Source organism: Crinia signifera, chromosome 2, assembly GCF_055691185.1.
Source record: "Crinia signifera chromosome 2, ASM5569118v1, whole genome shotgun sequence".
In the NCBI taxonomy this organism is placed as follows: domain Eukaryota; kingdom Metazoa; phylum Chordata; class Amphibia; order Anura; family Myobatrachidae; genus Crinia; species Crinia signifera.
In genome coordinates this window covers 95,069,882-95,081,101 of record NC_139218.1, presented here as the reverse complement: position 1 = coordinate 95,081,101, position 11,220 = coordinate 95,069,882, and positions in this window count along the sequence as shown.

The window sequence follows — 11,220 nt, the reverse complement described above, 5'->3', positions numbered from 1 at the left end:
TCATAACATCTATTTGCCCAAAAAATTGAAGTCAGAAATTTGTTCAATTTTTTTCATCAATAACCTCTAACACTGTGTTGAGGGAATGATCAGTTCTAGCCAATTTTAAATATAGCTCCATGGCCTATCAACAAATTCAGATGGAGCATCTCTCAGTCAGTGCTGGAAATCAGCAGATTCTATTAGCTGGATTTCGCCAGCAGAGGCACTCAATTTGATGTGGATGCGCAAGCGTCTCACAAACTCCCACGTCCCCATCACTTGGCAACAGGGAGCGTAATCCCTGCCTATCTCCACTTCAGGGAGACTGTCAGGGTTAGAAGGGGTGCAGGGGGCTGTGGGCAGTGTCCATGGAGTGGAGGGTTCATGGCGTAGGGCTCCAATGGGGCGTGCAAGCATCTTGTGCATGTGCACCAGCTTCCGGTGGTTGGTGCAAGCTGGTAGATGGCAATTCTATCACCTGGAGCAGCTCCAATGGGAGCTGCTCAATCTGTATATATTGTGAAAGATATTTTAATAAAAGCCTAAATGAAGTATTAGCTAGGAGATGATTATTCCAATCTTTTTGTGAGGCTAGCCATGTTAACTCTTGTAACTCAGTGCCCATTGTTATATACTCCATCTCCATTTGTCTATAAGAGGATTCAAGTTTTATCTCCTGATGCTTATGAATATTTTTAATCTCCACTTCTTAGAGAGATAATATTTAGCATCAAAGGATTCATCCCTGGGTACAGAACATTATTAAAATGCCCCATACAAAAAACTGAGGTATCATGGAACTGAAGTAAAAGCTGAAAAAGTTTTTATACAATTTTAAGTGAATAAGGTGGAGGACTCCTATATTAGGCAGGTCATAGAGGAGGCACAACACTTAAAAACACATTGTGCACCTAAGGGTCAGTCTAAAAACGCCCCTATTCCAAACCTACTGTTTAGCTAACACAAACACACTTCTGGATGTTGTTGTGTATGGTGAGTGATATGTCCAGCAGACCCAAACATTTTTTAAGCTTACCGCCTAATATTTCAGAGAGGCATAATGTATTTGGCAATCAGCACCTTTTACTGATTACAGGGTTCAATCACTCTGCACACCGGCCCATGGTAACCCTGATTTAATCCTGGGTCCAAATGTGAGGTTGCTCAACCTACTGTAGGTTACTTTGATGCTTTTACACTGTATCTCAACCTAGATTCGACCCGGTAACAACCTGGTTTATTTTGGTGATGATTAGAATGTGTTTTTAATAATGAGGTCATAGGAGGCTTCTCAATTCCTAGCAGCTGCTTACAAATATTCTTAAATAATCAACCAACGAAGTGATCTATTGTCATGCACAATGGCTGCACCAACGGAGATGCTGGTACCACATGCTCTAGTTTGCTGGTATACATATGTTCTCAAATATTATACTTGGACTACATTGTAATACACATGACCTCCCCACATCATTGTGGACTAAGCTGTTTATTCAAATACTGTATAAGCTTTTCTGGTTTTGACATTTTACACTATGCACTGTAGCATATATACACCTGACATCAATGTTTTATGCTTACATTTAATGTTTCTTTTGATGGAATAATTGCTTTTTGTGAATAAAGCATTGATTATTCAATAAAATAAAGCATTATTAGAATGCCATAATGACAGCTGTCAATTGATTGGATAAGAAGAAGTTTAAAGAAATAAAATTAATGAGAGTCATTTACTAGTATTATATGAAAAATAAAAAAGGTAGAAAAGTCCCAAGGCGCTAAAAAGTCCCTGCAGCCTCAATTCCCAAGGGAGGACCACTCGACAATCCTCGGTACAAGAGATTCCAGAAAAACAACAAGGAACTGAAGGCGCTTGACTGGTATGTCCAGGTGTGTAGATTAATTTCTCAGTGGTGGGAAACAAAACATAAACAAAAAATGTGTATCAGTGACACAATCAAAAAATAAATAAATGATAGAGTTATCATGGGTCCCAGAGACAAATAGCGTACCGGAACTCACAGTGCAGTGCTGTGCTTAACACATATAACGGTATCTTTTTACGGGTACACCGCTGGTGAACAACTGAAGTGCAGATAGCAGATGGTGAGTAAGTACTCCAAGGTGCGTACCGTACTTACTGGTGAAAATATATGGTGAAACAAATAAAGGTTTCTTTTGACACTCAATATAACACAGGCATATGTGGGTGGATGGCAATAGTCTCAATGCTGCATACCGTACTCACTCCGTGTGTAGGTAGGATCCACTTATAAAGGTATCTTTAGGAGGATGATCCCCTTAAAATGATCCACTCTCCAATGTCCCCGTATTGTGTACCGGAAACAAAGAGGAGGACCAGTCTCAGTATAAAATCCAATTTATTAAAACAATAGTGGTATGGCCTGCAGACCAATAACACTGATGAATAAAACAAAATGAACTCACTTATCTTCCCGACATGTTTCGGCGGTCCCAGCCGCCTTTCTCAAGGATAGAAAGTGAGTGAGACTGACGGAGTTTAAATAGCACTATGGAGGATCCATTTCCGGTTCACCCTAATTAGGGTGAAACGGACTATTGGCCTGAAAGAATCCCTAATTCGGGATTAATATTCGATAGCCCCAATAGCGCACACCTATTATGTGTTAGAATGATCCAAAAAGCATAGCGTGCCGTCCGTGGATGTACTAATTACCTTACTGTACGGTAACAGGCTTCCGGGACGTGGAACGCGGAAGTAAGACCTGGTAACTGATCCCGAGGCGTGGAACGCACGCCCGGGGGTTTAGAAGTGACGCGGCTGGTGATGTAGGTCCGGAGGTAGGACCTGTGATACCTTATGGTCCCGCGGATGCCGCTTCCGGGACGTGGAACGCACGCCCGGAAGGGGGAAATATAGAAGTGACACGTAATTAATCCCGAGGCGTGAAACGCATGCTCAGGGATAGTGCGCCCATAATTTACTCATAGTAACGGACTTGGAACGCATGCCCGGATATGATGTATACTCGAGGCATGAACCGCAAATGTGGCATAAATATTAGCCTCTAAAATATGGTTAAACATATGGGGCAATGATGAGGGGATGGAGAGGTCCCAATAATAACGCCAGTGTATAAGAAATATGAGTCTCACAAAAATCGCCCTGTATCACATTAATAAAGCCAGTATGCAAGAATCGTGAGTCTCTCATGATATTAGCCCCCTGTACCTAGGTATCCAATTCATGGTTCCTCCATTCACAAACGCATACCAATACAGAAGATATACAATAACTGGACATGAAAGAAGGGTTTACATAAATAGCATAAAATAAATGTGAATATTTAAAAAATGAATATTAAGAAACATAAATGCAGCAGAAAACTATTACAAAAACCATTTCAATTCGAACTCGTGATTTAAACCATTCGGAGTCAGAGTGGATAAGTTAAAAATCCATCTCATCTCGGTTTGAGCCAAGCGAATGTCTCTATTATTATGTCTCCAGTTGCATTTGACAGCTTCCAGTCCCCAAAAACCTGTAATAGATTTGAGGGAGCTATCATGCACTTCTAAAAAGTGTAGCGAGAAAGGATGATCTCTAAATCCTCTCTTAATATTCCGAACATGTTCGGCAAGGCGTACTTTTAAATTTCTTTTTGTCTTGCCGACATATACTTTTTCGCATGAACACCGAATGGCGTATATCACATAATTCGAGTTACATGTTATGAATTGTTTGGGTCTAACATTTTGACCACTCAGATTAAATTCTGTAAACTTCCTAATAGTGGACGGATACGCCTTACACATGGCGCAATCACCACAACGGTGGAACCCATTGTTCCGTGTGGACATCATACCCTTCTCTATAAATGCACTGCTGACTAATTGGTCTTTCAGACTAGCCGCACGTCTGTAAATAAATTTGGGAGTTGGAGGTAAGATATTGTTAAGTACAGGGTCTTCAAGTAGCAATTTCCAGTTCTTTCTGAAAATTTGCTCTATATGTCTATGATGAGCATTATATTGGGTGCTGAATGCTATTTTGTAGCTATTGGTGCCTAGAGTGCTTGCTGGTTTGTCTTTAAGAAGATCTTCCCTAACCAATAGTCTGGTTTCATCCAAAGCTACCTCAAGTGATGCAGCATCGTATCCTTTATTCAAAAATCTAAGTTTCATTTTTGCTGCACTGTTTTCGAAGTTGGTGTCGTTAGAACAATTGCGTCTGAGGCGTACAAACTGCCCCTTCGGGACATTGGATATCCATCTTTTAAGATGGTTACTTGATGGTTTAATGTAAGAGTTAGAATCTGATGGTTTGTAGTAGACCGTGGTTTCAATCTTATTATTCTCTACATAAATACGCAAATCTAGAAAATTAACCTCAACTCTACTGGTGCTGAATGTCAAATTAATGTTAAAATCATTGTTGTTCAAGTATTCACAGAAATTGTTGAGTTCGGTCTCCTGTCCCCTCCAAATAAACAGCACATCGTCGATATAACGCCACCACTGGACCAGGTTTGCCTCCCAGCCATGCCCATGCCATACCATCAGGTTCTCCCATCTGGCCATGAACATATTGGCATAACTGGGGGCAAACCTGGTCCCCATGGCCGTACCGACCTCCTGGTTATAAAAAATTCCATTGAAATTAAAGTAGTTATTGACAAGAATAAATTCCATGCCCTGTATTAACAAATTCTGCAGATCGGGACTGATTTCAGTTTCCGACAGAGATAATTTAGCCGCCTGTATACCATCTGTATGTCTAATGACCGTATACAGGGACGTGACGTCCGCAGTAACCAAGAAGCAATTGTCGTCCCACTCTATCATCTTTAATTTGTTGAGCACATCTTTTGTGTCCTTTAGATGGGACCTGTTCTTTAAAACTAATGGCTGTAGGTGGTGATCAATGAAGTACGATAAGTTGGCGGTGATGCTATTTGTGCCGGCCACAATAGGGCGACCTGGGGGGTTGGAACAGTCTTTGTGGATCTTGGGTAAAAGATATAGCACCGGTACAGAATATTCATCACTCACCAGAAACTCAGCTGTTTCGTTAGTAAGGGTGCCAGACACCACATAACCTTCCACCATCTTTTTAAGATCTGCAAGTATTCTCAATGAGGGATCAGATCTAAGTTTTTTATAAGTGATACCGTCATTAAGCTGCCGCAATGCTTCGGTCATGTACATAGATTTATTTAAAACCACCACCGCTCCACCTTTATCGGCGGGTTTTATGATGATATTAGTGTTGTTCTTTAAAGTATCAACCGCCTCTCTTTCTATGCTGGACAAATTATGTTTAAGGGATGGGAGGTTATCTTTAAGTACGTTAAGCTCATTATTGACCATTTTTTGGAAGGATTCAATAAAGCAACCCTTCATATATTGTGGGTTGAAGGTAGATGATTTTTTGAAAGGGTTGATCACCTGTTCGGTGGTGTCTATAATATCAGGTTCCTTAGCTGCAAAAAATTTTTTTAAAGTAATTTTTCGAATGAATTTGTTTACATCCAGATACAGATCGAAAAAATTAATAGCATTACTGGGAGCATATTTTAATCCCTTTTGTAAAACGTGAGTTTCGCCCTCAGTCAACGTATGGTCACTGAGGTTATAAATCTTCGTAACACTATCTTCTGGATTGGCGTTGACTAATGGGAGATGTTTTAAGGTTTTTTTCCTTTTTCTACTTCTGTTCCACGTCCCGGAAGCGGCATCCGCGAGACCATAAGGTATCACAGGTCCTACCTCCGGACCTACATCACCAGCCGCGTCACTTCTAAACCCCCGGGCGTGCGTTCCACGCCTCGGGATCAGTTACCAGGTCTTACTTCCGCGTTCCACGTCCCGGAAGCCTGTTACCGTACAGTAAGGTAATTAGTACATCCACGGACGGCACGCTATGCTTTTTGGATCATTCTAACACATAATAGGTGTGCGCTATTGGGGCTATCGAATATTAATCCCGAATTAGGGATTCTTTCAGGCCAATAGTCCGTTTCACCCTAATTAGGGTGAACCGGAAATGGATCCTCCATAGTGCTATTTAAACTCCGTCAGTCTCACTCACTTTCTATCCTTGAGAAAGGCGGCTGGGACCGCCGAAACATGTCGGGAAGATAAGTGAGTTCATTTTGTTTTATTCATCAGTGTTATTGGTCTGCAGGCCATACCACTATTGTTTTAATAAATTGGATTTTATACTGAGACTGGTCCTCCTCTTTGTTTCCGGTACACAATACGGGGACATTGGAGAGTGGATCATTTTAAGGGGATCATCCTCCTAAAGATACCTTTATAAGTGGATCCTACCTACACACGGAGTGAGTACGGTATGCAGCATTGAGACTATTGCCATCCACCCACATATGCCTGTGTTATATTGAGTGTCAAACGAAACCTTTATTTGTTTCACCATATATTTTCACCAGTAAGTACGGTACGCACCTTGGAGTACTTACTCACCATCTGCTATCTGCACTTCAGTTGTTCACCAGCGGTGTACCCGTAAAAAGATACCGTTATATGTGTTAAGCACAGCACTGCACTGTGAGTTCCGGTACGCTATTTGTCTCTGGGACCCATGATAACTCTATCATTTATTTATTTTTTGATTGTGTCACTGATACACATTTTTTGTTTATGTTTTGTTTCCCACCACTGAGAAATTAATCTACACACCTGGACATACCAGTCAAGCGCCTTCAGTTCCTTGTTGTTTTTCTGGTTACTAGTATTATATGTTTCAATGTAAATTTCAGCAGGCAATTTTCCTTTAATCCTCAGACAGAATTTTAAGAATCCTTTTACCAGCTTGAAACATTGATAGTAATTCCATTACCAATGCTGAATCTAACTCTTTAGAATACTAGAAACAATTACCGCATAGAGTACCATGCCAGCAGAATATAAATGAACTTGGGCATAAATCAGTTAATGTAACATATATTAGGTGGAACTATTGCACTCTTGTTTAGTGCATCATTATTGAAAATAGTAGCTATATTAAAAATAAGACCATTAATATATACAAATGCAATTAAAATTGTAATTAACTTTGTTATCTAACATTGTCTTGTACTGGAATATCTGTTTACTACTTTACGAAAATGAATACACACTTAATTGTATGTCACACATTTAGGAATTGTAATAAATAAACATTACAAAAAATCCTTGCTAAAATTAATAAGGACTCAAAAAACTACTGATCCAAATGCTTTAGTTAATGACCAGAATTCATGAGGCATGCCCAATATACTTTGATTAGGTAATACTTCCTACTTATGCTGTTACAGGGTGGCACTGTGCAGCCCCACCCCCTGAGTCATTGCACCATGAATGCTTGTACCTTCCCCAACCCATGGGAAGTATGACACTGCCAAGAGTGTCCAATGGATGCTCTGGGTAGCGTTGCATCATAGATCACATCTATGATGGCTGAAAGGTGCTTTTCATGTCACCAAGTTATCCTGACGAAGGAAATGTGGGGCAGCCTACCAGGACCTATGTCCCAGGTGATAGTACCACTAGCATTCCCCTAAGTATGGCTCTTAGTCCTACAGTGGCCTACAAACAAACTTCTTGGTACTTCTTTACTTTCACGGCGCCAGCATGGCGCCGCGCGTACTTCCGGGTTACGCTCGCCACTAATTAAGTTAAATAAACGGAGTTAACGCCATGCCAACATGGATAGTTCATACCTTCACTATCCATGTTGGCATGGAGTTGATTTTAATTAGCGTGGCGAGCGTAGTGAGCTACCGAGCCCGCAGCGTGGGCGAGCGAAGCGAGCCCCGCAAGGGGACTCTGACGCGCGGCGCCATGCTGGCGCCGTGAATGTACAGAAGTACCAACTTTTTCTGCTAGCATGCAGATCTATGTAAAGTATATTAATATAAAATTGATTTTAGATGTAGAATTAAAATTATAATACTGTAGGTGTTGTATTACTGAGTCTTCATATTGTGGCTGATTCTGTATCACTCGCAGTGATCTAAATTCGGCCATTGCCCCGATGGTTGGGTTTTTTTGCGCATATGCAGCAAATGGACATAGTAAGTTACACACACACCGGTCTGTTCACAGCGGGGAAGGTTGAAACAGGGTGGAAGGCGGAGGGTATAGGGATAGCCCATGGGAATTCCCAGCCTTTTTTAAGGCATCCCCATTAAAATGCTGGGTGTTCCCATGGGTACAAAGGGCTGGCCGATGCCTGCCGGGGATGGACAGCTGACGTCAAAGGAGAGGCACATGCAAATAAAAGTCAGTTCAGACTGACTTTTATCTGCGAAGGCAGGAGAAATCATTCAATACTCCATGAAGTATCCTTTCCAGTATATGGTATACTGTGAGTGAATTTAAGTTTTGACTATAAACCATTCTTGTTTTAACCTGTTGTAATCACAATAAAGTATATTGAAGGAATTTGAGAGTACATAAAGTTTATTTGTACCAAGATTATACACTGTACGTAGATATAAAGTTTAGGATATAGCCAGACTTTGTTTGAGCAACAGTATAATCCCTGTGACTCTCATTTGCACTTCAATGCTTTACAGAAAGTGCAACTGTTGTTCATTGTTCCAAAATCTGACTGTTTTGCATTATCTGTGCGTGGGTTGTAAATGAAACCACTATCCCTTTTTAGGCTAAATTGCAAAAAAAAAAAACACTCTCTGTGAGGTTCTCTAAGGCTAGTCACTACTGCTGCAAAGTCTAATTTTGGAGACCTTATCAGAATGTGATACTCATGGCAACTGCATAACAACCATAGGCACATGGAGTGCATCTGCTATGAGGCAAACAGCTGAAAGAGCCCACCTTCCAGGTCCAAATAACTATCTGCTATATACATTTTTCACCATTGGAAGGTACTCTACATAGGGGCCCTTACAAATGTTGCTATGGAGCCTACCATCATCTACAATAGTTGTGCCACTGACTTGTGGTCTTTTTAGTAGTTCTGCAGATCTATCCTTGCGCTGCCAAATGCACTGCTAACTTTCATGCTGGCTTTCATATTATATGGCCATTCTTGCTTTCTTCACCTTCTCTGATGTTTCCCATGTTAGTACATTTTTGTGGGGGCATTTCCTATCTCACATACAGTATTGATGATGCAAGTAAACTTAGTTTTTGTTCATGCTTAGGTTTGACTTGACTGATCAAGATGCTGGTAATCTTTATGAAATTCCATTACATATGATACAGTTTTCATGAAAATTGGTTCAGTAGGTTTTCTGGCAATTTGAAACAAATAGACAGAAAAAGCTTTCTTATAATATATGTATAAATATAGATAGAGTAGAATTAGATTTCCATATGTTCTGTAGTGCAGTGGTTATAATATAATCTTTTAATCATCACCTGGTCCATTTGGTGCAAATGAGATAACCACCTGCATGACCACCTACTTTATAGAAGGGTACTTAATTCTCTCACCAAAATCGAAGCCACTTTTAATTGATTTGATTGACAAAGACATAAAATGCACAGCTTTATACAAGCGCTCCCGGGATGACCATATAACAAGTCAAATAAATGACATGTTAACACCTATTTTTGATTGACAGACAGCTGCTTGTCATAGGCCCTTGTTCTTGTTCACTCGCAAAGGTAAATTCCTTCTCAAATGGACAAAACCATGTGCACTGCAGGGGGGCAGATGTAACTTGTGCAGAGGGAATTAGATTTGGGTGGGGTTTTACTTCAAAGTGAGATCTATATTGCAGTGTAAAAATAAAGCAGCCAGTATTTTCCCTGCACAGAAACAAAATAACGTACCCACATTTAAATCTCTCTGCACATTGTTACATCTGCCCCCCCCCCCCCGTGCATTGCACATGATTTTACCCATTAAAATAGAGTACTGTATGTGTGGGAGAATTTTTTTAATGCCCTTTTCACAGTGTGGGTGTTTGTACTTCAGTTGATTCTTTTCCAGGTACACAACAATTCCTAGTGGGACATAGATAGCACAGGTGCCACTACCAGTAATGGTTTTTAGCACACATGGAACTGATAAATTGATAAAAACCATCACAACTAAACATAACTATCATTAATTATCTATTTAAACTTTATAACCACACAGCCTGGGTGTGAAAAAATCCTACGTAATTTCTGCATGAAGCAGTCTTATATTGCATATGAAATTCAGAGACATGCAGAACAAGCTAACACTGGTTAACAATCATTATGGCAAACTACTGTTTATTTTAATTTTGTTTTAGAAATAAACAACTTTCTCTTTAAATATAGCATAGCATATATAATTGTATGCTATTGAGTGTATGTGTCTACTACTAAATAAAATGTAAAATGTATTTTATGAGATTTAATTTTGGCCTAATCCAAAAATGGGGGATTTAATTTAAAGTAACACATTGTCAGTGTTTCTTTTTAATATATAACTCTGCTTTCTCAATAAAACTTAGTTTTATCCAACACTTGATAAGGACACCACATCTGTCACTTTAACCCAGACTCCTGCTGACATAATCTAAGAGTAATTTCCCAACTTGACTCCATCCTGAAAGTGTGGTGCTTTGGTTATTGATAGATTTTTCAGACAGTAATTCATGTCTGGTTCTGTAGAAACAAAACAGCTTTGTTCATCCATTTTTAAACTCTGCAAGCAAAATGGTAAGAAAAAAGAAACATCGTTAAAACTTTTAGATATTTGAGAATACTGGGTCTAACTTTGGCCCTTATTCAGATTCGAGCGGTACGGCCCGCGTGCGGCCGTACCGCCGATGTTTTCCGTCTGCACATGCGCAGAGGTCAATCTGCGCATGTGCAGGCGAATTCGCCGCACATAAATTTACTACGCCGCAAAGGGGGCGTATAGGGGAGTGAGGGGCTTCATGCCCTCATTTCCCTATGTATACGCCCCGCGTTTCATGGGCGTTCCCATGCAAACGCAGGGCGTACGCATGCTAATGAGGGCATGACGCAACTCATGGGGGCGGAAAGCTGACGTCGCCGGATGTCAGCTTTCAGCCCCCATACAAGCTACCACACGGACGATTGTCCGTGTGGTCTCAGCTTGCGGGAGCTGCCGCGGCGTGCGGACCTGCCTTCGATGGTCGACGACCATCGAATGCAGGGGGCAGCTCCCACCATGGTGGAGGCGTAGCCTCCACCATTTTTATGCGGATCGCCAGCCGTCCGTGTACGGACGGCCGTGGCGATCCGTAGGGTGGGCGGGGATTCGTCTGGTGCGGTCGGAGC